The sequence below is a fragment of the Bombus pyrosoma genome, linkage group LG2, assembly GCF_014825855.1.
Source record: "Bombus pyrosoma isolate SC7728 linkage group LG2, ASM1482585v1, whole genome shotgun sequence".
Lineage (NCBI taxonomy): Eukaryota > Metazoa > Arthropoda > Insecta > Hymenoptera > Apidae > Bombus > Bombus pyrosoma.
In genome coordinates, this window is record NC_057771.1 from 7,257,489 (window position 1) to 7,269,860 (window position 12,372).

Consider the following 12,372-nt stretch of genomic DNA (forward strand, 5'->3'; position numbering starts at 1 on the left):
GCTACGAATTTACGCCAGCGTTTCCCTTAGAGTTGGTCGAACGATTCTAACCGCTTTGATTCTAACACGACACGTATAAAATGGCTACAAGTCTACTTATTTAAATAATGGTTAAATAATGGTTAAAATAATGGTCGTTTTATCAAACACAGAAGCTACTTGCGTATTAGCTTTGTTCAATTTAAAGTTGATCGAGATATATGTATAATATATGTACATAAAGTTTCGAGTATTCGATAATACGTGTCATACCTTCAAACAAACTATTGCTTTCTACATCGTGTTACAATTTTTTTAATCCTATATACATTGAAAACTTAGTTCAAAACTGTCGCATACTTATCTCTACTTTACTATTATCAATAATATGAAATTGAAAGAGGAGTAAGAGCTGAAAGGGGAACGGTCAGATCAAAGGGCCAATCTTCGAGACTTCACATCGAACTGGACTTTTCGTACCATTCTTTTTGCTATTAATATATAAAATCGATTATTCTGTACGGATATTTAATTTAATACGTAGTAACGCGTCAAAGTAGACACGTCGTAATCGGTCAGAAGAATTTATGATTACGTCCAAAGTACAAAGGGAATCTTTGAACGCGACCTATCGAGTATGAACGACAAAACGTAGAGAAGGGTTAAAGAAGATAATTTGAAAGTTTCGGAAGAAACGAGACAGAAGAAACTAGGGACGAACCTGGCCGATACGTTGTCTCCCACCATCCATTAAAAGACCCGTGGACTTCTTTTTTGTGGCCCAAACACAGTCTCGCGAACTTTATTGTCTTCCGGCTCATTTCGTCTCTGGCAAATACCAAGCAGAGCGTGTTGTTTTTCTTCTCGGAAGTTGCTAAACAACTTGGTCGGATTTCCCTGGCGGATAAACGCGTTGCTTGTAAAGTATAAGCGGTTGCAGGCGAAGTCGTTGTCCTAATACAGTCAAACGTATCCGACGCTTCTTTTTATTTTCGTTCGACTCGAGGTCCGCGTTTTCTGTGTTGCTACCCCTTCCTCACCTCTCTGACCCTTATAAATTCTGGCTCGTACACGATCGTTAAAACGTAAGAAGAAACGGGTTTTGTTGGCCCGTAGGAGGAAGCCTGCTAGAGGCTTCCATTACCGTTGTAAGACTACGGGCTCAGGGCCGTATTACGCAAGAGGTCCGACGAACTCGACCAAAATCGTGTTATATGTCCATCCCCCCTGTCGAACGGAATCCGGGCGAACCCTTCTCTCTTTCTCTGCACGTGTGCGTTCTTTCGATCAGCTCGAAGGATATCGCCGCGTACGAATCGTAACGTTTGCAGGGCTTCCGGTGTTTTGCAACACTTTTGTCGAAGGGCGAGTCCCCTCGCAGAAGGATCTTGCGAAGATTAACAAGGACGAGTTTGTAAAACGTAATTAACTGGGGGGGGGGTGAGGTGCGACGACGGACGAAGTTTAAAAGTGCTACTTTGTTATATTTTTGTAATATTCCAAAACGGATGATCGTTAGATCGTTACCAACGCGGTGAGAAAGTACGTGGCATCAGGTTGTCCGAAAAGTGTCTTTCTTTTACAGACACGTCTTTTACAACGACTCATCTTTACACAGACATGAAACCTAGTTTGTCGAACGTTGTAATCTTTATCTTGATAGAACAAAATGGATCACACGTAATTCGATAAAATAATACAAAACGGAAAATGTTGCTAATGATCATATTGTAGTTGCAATTTGGAACTTTCTTTCTCGACCACAATTGCGCGTAAAAATGTTCGTTTTAAACGTTGTTGTGTATATAGCGAGGTTCCACGAGTCAGAAGGTTGCACAATGTCGATGCTGATATTAAATCGGTGCGTACGAAGATGCCACACGACCATCTTTTGGTAGCAAGGACGTAAGATGTAGCGTTGCAAAAAGAACGACTATATAGTCGAGGAAAGATCGCGTCAAAGAAAATTGCGCGTTGCTGATCGGCTAGATCGAAGAAAAGTTGTCCGTTGAGGGGGTTAATCCGACTCTTGGATGCCATCGCCGGCTGCGTTCCATCAGATCGTATTAATCGCTGACGAGGGTGCGAGGTATCGCGACATAACTGTGCCACGATTAACGATGCCATTCGTTGGAACAATGGGCGGAAGATGCGCGCGATGCCGAAGCGCGAGGGGGCGAACAATCGCATTAAGGAAAAACGAGATAGTCGGGGCGAAAAGAGCGAAAGCGAAGGAAACAAAAATGAGACGAGCGGTATATCAGTGGTTTCGTTTCCCGGACACTGTAGTTTGCATTTCCCTTCACATATCCAGACACTCTACGCCCACGTTCCATTCCGTCTCCCTGATCCTTTCGTCACTTTCCCTCCTCCTCCTGCTCCTCCTCCTCCTCTCTCTCTCTCTCCCTTTTCTGTTAATGTTTGCCGAGTACTCGACGCGTGCTTTTCGTTGCCACGCGTGTGCAAAGGTTCGCCCACGAAAGGAAGAAGTAAAGAACAACGCGCGAACGACGCTAAGAGAATGTTAAACGCTCTTTGCACCGTTTAAACTTCAAACGCCGATTGCCGCGTTCCAATTCGACGATCGATCGTCGCGAATTTTTCAAATAGTAACACTGTCAGATATAACGATGCAAAATACAGGGTGAAACGTTGCGAAAGGTACCCAGTTTCTTTTCGTTTCTCCAGATACGTAGGTCGAAAAGTTGCGAGTGGCCCGTGTCTTTTTGCCTTTTAAGTAAACTTCTATCGTACAGGTTGTCAACGAAGAGAATATTTTTAAGTAACCGAAGAAAAGCAAAAATGACACGAAAGTTCTCATTTTACTTTAAAAGTACGACTGAGGTGGACGCGTGCGACTAATGGGAAAAGAGTGCTGCAGGGAAACTCGAGGAGGATGAAGATGACTCGGTACGAAGATATCGATACCGACGAGGCAAATCTTCTACCCTTTTTCGCGTATTTCGAGCTTATTCGCTATGAATCTGTTAATCGTTTAGCACACAAACGTGCTACAGGCTTTTAGCCAGTACAATATGTTTCTTCGTATTTGCCAACTTGAAGTATATTCAACCTTTAGGTGCTTTTGACTGTTTCGAGAGACAATGAGAAAGGTCTAGCACGCCATGTCTCTGGTGCCTTCGCATTTGTAAGCTATTGTTCGGAAGATTAGTAGCGTGGAAATTCGAGCGAGTTTCTAGTCTGTTTAGGGAGAGTAAACGGGGATTAGGAGAAGCAAATAGAGATAGAATTTTATCCACTATCGCAGAAGCGTTACTCCATTTCTAGATCTCATCTGTAGCGTGAAAGAGTTAATGGGCGATGTGGAGTAGTTGGTTCGGTAGTCGCGTTAGTTTCGAGAAGAGTAAGCCGCGCGTTATCGACTCGCGCGTACCTGCAAAGGACGACGACCTCAAAACATCGGAGTGTTGCCGGTGTTGAGAAACGATCGATAGTTGTCTCGGCGTTCTATCGCCTTCCAAACACCTGTATCCACGTATTTCCGCTATGGAATAGAAATCTTATCGTTGGCCATTGTTCCGGGCTACTTATCGCCTGCTCTCGCTCTTTTCCAATGCGATGGAATTTCATCGTTGAAATCCCTTTCGAATTCGAGCCGTACTCGTTCGTCACTCCACTCTCCATCGTTAATTCCATTCAGCTCCCATCCAGTTAATTACCTGCACCGATCTTTTGCTTTTCCGTTTACCGCGAAACCGTTACGATTGTTAACCGCGATTACCGGCCCGATGTAACGCGTTCAAGGTACCTTTTGTCTGGGCGCATGTATTGGAAACTCTAGTTGAAAGAAGTGGGTTAAAATTAAGCGCGAAGTTGCCTTCCGAGAATCATCCGGCAGTCGTCGACAGGGTCTTATAAAGTACGTGACTCGTCGTCGGCGACGATCCAGCCGAATGCAATGTGGAGCGAGCTGGAATACCCGGAACCGAACGGATTGTCTTGTTATTATCGAAGGCGTGCCTCGTTGATCTCCAACCGCGTGAAAAATTGTTACACCGAAGAAAAGGGTGTTGGATGGAACGGTCTTTTCCCATCTTTTTCTCTTTTTTCCTTATTACGGTCGAATCTCGGCTCTTAATTCGATTCTTAAGAGAAGAGCTAAAACATTAGAGCTACGGAGATTTTGCTTGATCGAGTTTTCCCGGTAAACGAGACCGACTTGAAAGAAGCTTTGTACAACAGTAAATTCCGCGCAGAGTTCGAGATTGAATTTTAAAACGTCGAACGTTAGGCGATTCGAATCACCATAATTTGTCTTACTTCAAAGTTATTTCAATCATTTTCTCGTTTTTCATATTTCTTGCTAGACCTGAGGTACACGGTATTTCCTCGTTCTTTCGCTACTCTGTGGAAGACTAATCTCGTAATACGCGAATGTGATTATTCCGTGCAATAGAATCTTTAAATTAAAAAAAAAGAAAAGCTACATGAAACAGCCGTACCTTGTCCTACTATAAAGGAGTATTTCAATCATTTTCTCGTTTTTCTGTCATTTCTTGCCCGACCTGAATTATACGATGTTTCCTTATTTATTCCTTGATGTATGAAAGACTAATGGCGTCTCGCGATATACAATTTTGATTACTCCGTGCGACGTTCAAAATTCAATTTTAAGGTGTCGCAGCTCGACTGGCTCGACTAACCTTTGCTTGCTACAGCGACGTTCGTAGCCAACGAGGCGTCACAATTAAATTCGAAAAACGTCAGCCGGAAGCGAAACACGTAGCAAGAATCGCGGCAAGGACGTGTAGAGCAGCACCTAGTTGGAATGTCGTCCTTCGAGGTAGCCGCGAACGTGTTGTTGGCGTTCGCAGCTGGGTCGCCGCTGCAGCACGCTAACATCCTTCTGCAACGGTCCGAAGATAGCTGCCGCGATTCACCGTGGATTAATGACTTCCTTATGGCATTTGTGTTCGTGTGCTCCCCGGCTGTACACGTGCGCTCGGCTGCAGCCGCGCGAGAATCAAGAACGAGCGGAATTTAGAGTGAGAGTGCATCGCGCCACGGAGAAAGGTATTCGGATTAGATGCGACTTTTCGCGGTTATGGAGGCTGTCGTAACTCGGAGCTTGCCTCATCCGGTTTCCCATGGCGCGCCAGACGCAACGTCGAGCCATATCCTTGATGCCGGTGAAAGGACAAGGACTGATCGAAGGGAGATACAGAGAGACGACGAGTGCCGGTGCAGGGAGCTCATTGTCGACCGGACCCATTGTTGCCTCTAGCTCCATCCTCTTTGTGTATTTGCTCGATCGCGGGATCAACCCTCCGCGCGATTAACAGCGATATCTTGGTATCTAGAACGAGCAGAAACTAGTTGGCAAATGGATGTTTGCGAGAGTTGTCTATAAGTTGGCAAGTTCAGTGGAGCTCTGCAACTACGTATTACCGCGTGTTATATCGCTGTTGGTAGGTATGTGGATATTTTGCTTGACTTAACGAATCAACGACGTATACCTAAGCAGAAACAGCATGCAACTATGTCTTTGTGGAATCAGCAGACTATAAGGTTAAGTAAGGCGTTAAAAAATGTAACAGTAAGGCGTTTATTATGTACAGCGATGGACGTAATTTCGTATACATATGAACTGTACGTTTCTAATCTGGTATTATCGTACGGTGGAATGAAGTATACAAAAACATTGCGACGGGTATCGAAAGAATGCGCAGCGTTTTTTAAGCAACGACGGTACGAACAAAAGATAATTTCAGACAAATTTATTAAATATCGCCGTCCGCATTAACGTTGAAAGTCCTTCTATTAATTTAGAAGGTTCTTCTCAATTTAACTTTGTGATCAAAAGGTAAGAGAATTTGCAGATGAAAAGCGTGTCACCGATGAAATGATTCTGCGAGTTTCATTGTCTGTTAATCGCCTGATTCGATCAGGTCGTTATACTTTATGCTCGTATCGTGGCCAAGATCGTCGCAGTCTAATTGAAACGCGTCTTATCAAAAATTAGCAAACGTCCAGATACATTTGTCTCTGAATAATAATTTTCTAGTTAATCGTAGTTCCGTCCCTCCAGCTGGACAGAGAAGTTTAACTTGCTAACCAGAAATTTATTTGTATCGAAGCGTCTCACTTACGATACGATCTCGGTAAACCAAACAAGAGCATCCTTCAACGACACCGACTATCACCCGCAATTTCTCAACTCGTATCGAAGCTGTGTCGGTGAAGCTCGCAAAGCTTTCCCGGCCAGAACACAGGATCCGGTCCGAAGGGGAACAAGATGAACGGCTACTCGTGTCGATGCAATCGTTATCGTAGCTGGCTGAAGGTGTATCGGGTACACTGACAAGATAAAGAGGCTACGTAAACGCGGATTTGCGCTCGGGTTACGGTAGATGGAGGAGCGCGGGTGTGCGTGCGTTCTACTCTCAGAGTGGAGGTTACCGTTTTGCATGAAGAACCGTAATGATCGTAGCTCCGTGTTGCAGGGTGGATACGTCGAGAGGACGATAGCGAAACTCGTATTATCCAATCGTCGGCAATGTTCACGAATGGCGTTTATGGCGACCCTAAGTCGTGACCGATCCTTTGGTGGGAATCCGCCCTGAGATCGACTCTCATACGCCTCGAGAAGGAGTTTTCACGTCTTCCTTCCCCCCTCTTGTCTCTCTCTCTCTTTTCTTCTCCCTCTCTCCCTTTGGCAGCACCTCGTCCTTTCTCTTCGATCTTCCTCCCGAGCTTTCTCGCCTTCATATTCACCGTCTCATTTCCTCTTCTTTTCTCTCGATGCTTCTACGTCGGATCATTGGCTCAGCCGCCCCTCCCGTTTCGCGCAATCCGTGTGTCCTACTAATGGTTGGTCGGTGCGCGCAAACGATCCGACCGATCGGCTCGTGTCGCGGACTGCACGCGAGCGCAACAAGGAATTCGCCGTGCATATTTGGAACACTTGTCTTCAACGGTCGTTCGAGTACAGTTTGCTCGTTCGCTTCGAAGATAGGAATTTAAGAGATACGGTGTAGCGTAGCTGTAACTGTGGCTACGCTCGTGCTTCCTTAACCGGTAAACGTATTCCTTCTAGTTTGTAATCGCTTTAAGACGAAGTCGCACTTTACAAATTAAATGGGCATCGCGGATGATTCATGTACGGTGAGAGGTGTAAAGATATTTCATCCGCGTTTCATTTAAGGTGACCAAAGCAAACAAAGTAGAGACAGTCTCGGGTATTTTGAACGCGCTGAATGGACGAGTTATGACCGAAAACGTAGTTGAACCAAAACCGTTTTTATCTCTTAACGAAGAGCGAGAAGAAGCGGCGTATTTTCGACGGTAGTTGAGCCTCGTGTCGATGAAACGGCAGTCGGTCGACGTGTGTTACGCTTTGCACGAGAGAGGAATTTTCTATTCGCGTCGCTGGCCCTAATAGCACGTTTTCGCGCTGAAACGCCGGCACGTTACGCCAATTCTCCGTGGAATTTCGAAGCACAGTTCTCGGGGATCGTTCCATTCTCTGTCTCGTTGGCTTCCTCGAAATCCAAACGAACTCGAAAGGCGTCGTTTCGGCGGATGGAAGTTTCTTAAAATAACGTTGGGTCACTGGCGGGAAAAAGGTGGTGGAAATCGCGAGATCACGATGCTGAGATCCTCGCTCACGAATATTCCTCGCGTGGCGTCAACTTCGTTTAAATATTTAACGAACCGACGAGATGCTTGAAAGGCCTTTTCGACGACGCTGCATCGCCGGAAATAGACGAGACTCCGGGAACCATCGCGAGACTGTTATCAATTAAAGAGCCACTTGATAACTCTTTTCACGTTCTTTGTGGGCTGCTATGGTTTCCTGCGGGAAAATGATAACGCCCGTTGCAACACGCTGTTTCTCCTTTCCTTTTTTGCCATCTTCTCGCGAGTCCTCGTTGAAGGTTGTTCAACTTTCGTATCTCGGGAATTATAGAATTATATAAATTTGATCGACGAGGATCGAGTTATTTAATCTTGCAGCGATAAAACGAGAAGACAAATAACCACTTTTTCCCCGTGTATGATAATGAACAAAATTAGCTTGAAAAATAAAAATCGCGCGATTGAAAGTAAGCGTTCGAAGTGGAAGCTCACAGCTGTTTCAGTAGTTGCATAAAGGCTTGTCATCCTGGTAATCCTGCTCGTGTTACCTGCAGCATTAGTCGATGACAGGTGGAGGAGCGCGGGTTGGTTCATGGTGGCGTTGAAGCTACATCGACGAGAGCAATTAACGTGCCAATTAGTCGAGCGAGGGACCAAGGCGTTTGTGGCAATTAATCCGAAATTGAACGCGTCGACGGCACCGGAAGTCACGTCGATAACCGCGCTTCGTTCCAACGACTCCACCCGATTCCATCTCTTCTCCGCTCCGGTGAAATGTATCGAAAGAGATTAATCGTCCGCTTTACGGTCTGTGATTCGCGATTCATAAAAGTTGTACGCACGTGTGCCACCAAAATTCAAATTCTCAAAGACTTTGCCTACACGCCACCGCGTGTATCGATGATTTTCGATCCGTCGATCGTTCTAAAAGTACCAGGATCTTCGAGACGACGGAGAGGGACGAGATCGGCGAAATTCAATTTGGAAAATTAATAAACTATCCTTGGCACCGCCTTCCACGGCGAAGAAGAATAAACTCAATAGCAATTATCTCATCCTCGCGTTCGAGACCTTTTCTGTTACAATCGACCTCCGGATGCTTACTCATCGCGAGAACCGTGAACGTCGCGATACCAAGATCGATTCGATTTTATATTTCTCTTTGTGCATTCGTTCGAACCTCGCTATTAAGTCCTTTTGTTATCATTACGACGATGACGAGCAAGCTTGTCGATTTATTCGAATAGCTCGTGGGTGGTGCCGGCTCGGTTATATCGGTATAAATGGTATACAGCCGATATACCGGTCATCGATTATCGTCCTACCGGTTTTCTGGATGGTCGTAGCTACGTAACGGTTTAAACGGACGGTGCAGGCTCGCAAGGTTCGGTTAACAGGACCGGTTCGCTGTTTCTCCGCAACCCGTTCCTCGTTTCTTTATGGCACAGGGAGCAGGTGCGCCCTACGATTTTCACACTAAATTTTCTGTACCCAGTAACGCCCTGTCAACGGACCTGCAATTTAAATACGATCGGCCGGATCCTCCAACGCAGCGTTTCCCAACTTTTTCTTAATCGCGACCTCCTTTTACAACGATCAAATATGTAATTTACGATCCGCGTCTTTTATACGAGAAGGCCTTTTTAATAGAAGATCGCTGGAAGAGAACGCGATAAGTCGCATTTCTCGTATCTTGCATAGGAACAATACTGAAATTCCACGTTATCGATCAATTTTATATTATACGGTAATTTTTTGATTTTGCTTGATTTTGGTAGTAGATACACGTGTTATATGTCTTCTTCGTCAGTTCGTCTCCTATGACTAGCTCATCAATGTTTGTACAAATTCGTATTTTCAGGAACGTAATTAAAAAATGTGGAAGCTGGATAGAAAATTGTTTCGCCTACTACGTATTATAACTCGTGCCACGTCTCGAACATTTTGTATATCTTCGAAAATTATGTGCGTCCTGTGCATTTTTCCACCTTCGGATTTCCCGTAAACGCGCAAAAATCCTCACTGTGCTTATCGTGTAACTGTGGACGTACAAAGACGTATAATACGATACATCGTATAAGAATCGAAGATTTTTGGATGATTTGACAGTCACAGGACGCGATGTGTTTATATTAGAGAAATTTTACGACGTTCCAATCCTTCGTTAGAAACGGATATACGCATACCATAGCCGTTTTCGTAGCTTCGCGGCACGGCTCTCGGAAAAACCGCATAAATACTTCACGGTGACCTAATAGAACGTCGGCGTACAGAGGGAGAGAGAGAGAGAGAGACTCGTTACGCAAATACGCGTGTTCTGACCAATAGGAGAGCGAAAGCTTTTCAAGCGAGCTGGCTGGTTCATCGATAAAGCGTAACTTTAACATAACACGGTGTCGTTGGACTGCAATTATAATACCTTGCGTGGGAGCGATTTTTTCGTATACTTTCCTCTCTTTCTTCCTGTACTCGCGCTTAGACTTCTTTTCTTCTTTTTTCCTAACACATCGTACGTACGTACGTTCTAACGGGCGGAAATTAGAGAACGAGAGACGCGCGGCTTTGAGTATGTACACGAGAGGCCAGGTGCTTAACTGGAAAACCGCGAAACGGGAAAACGGTGCTTCTTTCTCGTTACCCGCGTCTAATTTGCGGAATGCGAGCCGCGGTATGGCGTAGTTACGTGTAAGAAGATTCGCGTTATTTTCTTAGTTCCTGGTCCGTCAGACGATGGTTCACGGTATCCTTTGAATATTTAGAAAATCTTTACGAGTGTACTATGTGTGTTACACGGAAGCTTCTGAAATTTCATCGTAACGAGAACGACAATCGTGATTATGTTAAGGAGATGTTCAACGTGTCTGATAATTTGATCTGGAAATTACGAGATACTTGCCGCAAACGTACACTTCGCTAAGATCGTGAAAATATTTGAACAGTCGACGTACTAATTGTTCGTGCTGTGTACTAATATTTTTAATTAACTGTACATTCGCAATAAATGCGTTCTAATCTTTATATGGTATACCATAGTATATTTATTAATTTCAGCCGGTCGGCCTTGAAATGGACTTGGCTACATTGTTCTTTATCTCACTCATACGACATTCTTGCAACCTACGCCACGATGCGTTCTAGATTCTCCGACTTGCTTGCTCTTATTGCTAATTATCACTACTCTTATCGCTAACTCCTACTACATTGCATTAGATGATCGTTTCAATTTTAATAATCTCTACATACATTTTCGGATGGATTTCAAATTGCATCAATAAAACCGTAACAGTCCTGTCTCGTTTACAATGCAAACGAAATCTAAAAAAGTCTCGCGTAACGCGCGTAATATTTTCATGCAAATTTACTCGAATACATTCGTCAGCTGTTAGAACGATGCATTTTTCTGCGTGTGCCATTAGATGTACGCAAAAATCGTTTTAGTCTTTTTCCAAACGTTTGCGTATAATTACCTTTAATCGATATAATTTCTCGCCTTTTTGTGCCCTTTTCTTCGTTCTATCCTAAACGCCAACTACGTGATCGATTGGCGATAATAATCTCGCGACACAAACAACAATGACCACGATACGATATGACGATAGTACTCTGCAGATTTCACATCGATATTCAGGTCGATGCATCTTTAATCGGACAGTACCGTGGAAATGTGGCAAAAGTACGAAAATGTCTCAACGTCTAATTTCGTGACGGGATCGGAAACTTGACCGAGAGTCGTGCAAAACGGGAGAAAATATTTCGAACGTTAATTTGTATTGCGTACATCGCATATAAATAGAAGGAGATGGAAAAGAAGAGACTAGAACTTCCTCATACACCTGAATCTTTACTTGAAACGAATATGAAAATTCGGAATGCTTTTTCACGAAGTTGTATCACAGGAAACCGAAGAACGTCGCGCAGGGGATTGCAAGGAATTTACGTTGCGAAGGCGGCTCGACCGAGAAACTTGGTAAGGAACGATATGCTGAACTTGGAAGCGGCCGCGAGAACGAAGCACTGGCCCGTGGAAAAACTTTCGAGGTCGGCGAGCATTTCGTTCGAAAGATATTGCTCGTTCAACCCACATTTTATACGATTAACTTTGCTTCTTAAGTATTCCGCCGTTCCCGATCGCTTGGAAAACTTCTTCGGGTGTTCCTATCGTCGTTCTGCCGCTCGCTTCTAAACTTTTCTTTCAAAATAGTCGATGGACGTTGGAACCTGATCGAACGACAGATTTTTTGTATATTTCTACGATACGTTGTATTATACTGACGTGACTCGTCGTATTAGTGCAAGAAAAATCTGCAAGAAGTTTCTCGGTTTAACTGTTAAATAAATTGACTATGAAAGAAAAATGTATTTAAACGCACGAAGATTGGTTCGGGTTTATTGGCGAGGGAAAGAACGCTGTCTGGATGGAAACAAAAAAACGCGGAAAACTGTCAAACTCGCGAGCCAGGTAACCACAGTAGGAAATGGTTTTGTCGGCATGAACTGCCGGCATTCCTCGTTAAAGACGACAGACGGTCGATCGTTTGTGGCAAACGAGCATAGAAAAGCCATTCGCGAGGCACATCTTACGGACTAACCGTCGACAGAATAATTTCATGTATTATTTATCGCACATTGCGCGTGATTCTTCGTTTTTATACCGGGTGTCCTCGATAATGAAACTCTTGTGTGAGCTACGGATAGACACGTTCACGCGAGTGTGCGTGCGGTTTCTTGGAGTTTCCTATGCAGGATTTAGATTAGAAATCTGCAGGGGCCAAAGCAATTACCATAACTGACTGT

General features: G+C 44.3%; 2 protein-coding genes across 3 annotated transcripts in view; one reads left to right on the forward strand and one right to left on the reverse strand.

Annotated features, from left to right (window-relative positions):
* Positions 1 to 12,372, forward strand: part of LOC122573301 — a 90,700-nt gene that overhangs the window by 14,934 nt on the left and 63,394 nt on the right. The gene's annotated exons all lie outside the window — the stretch shown is intronic.
* The window catches only part of LOC122573382, a 44,968-nt gene that overhangs the window by 10,570 nt on the left and 22,026 nt on the right, over positions 1 to 12,372 (reverse strand). The gene's annotated exons all lie outside the window — the stretch shown is intronic.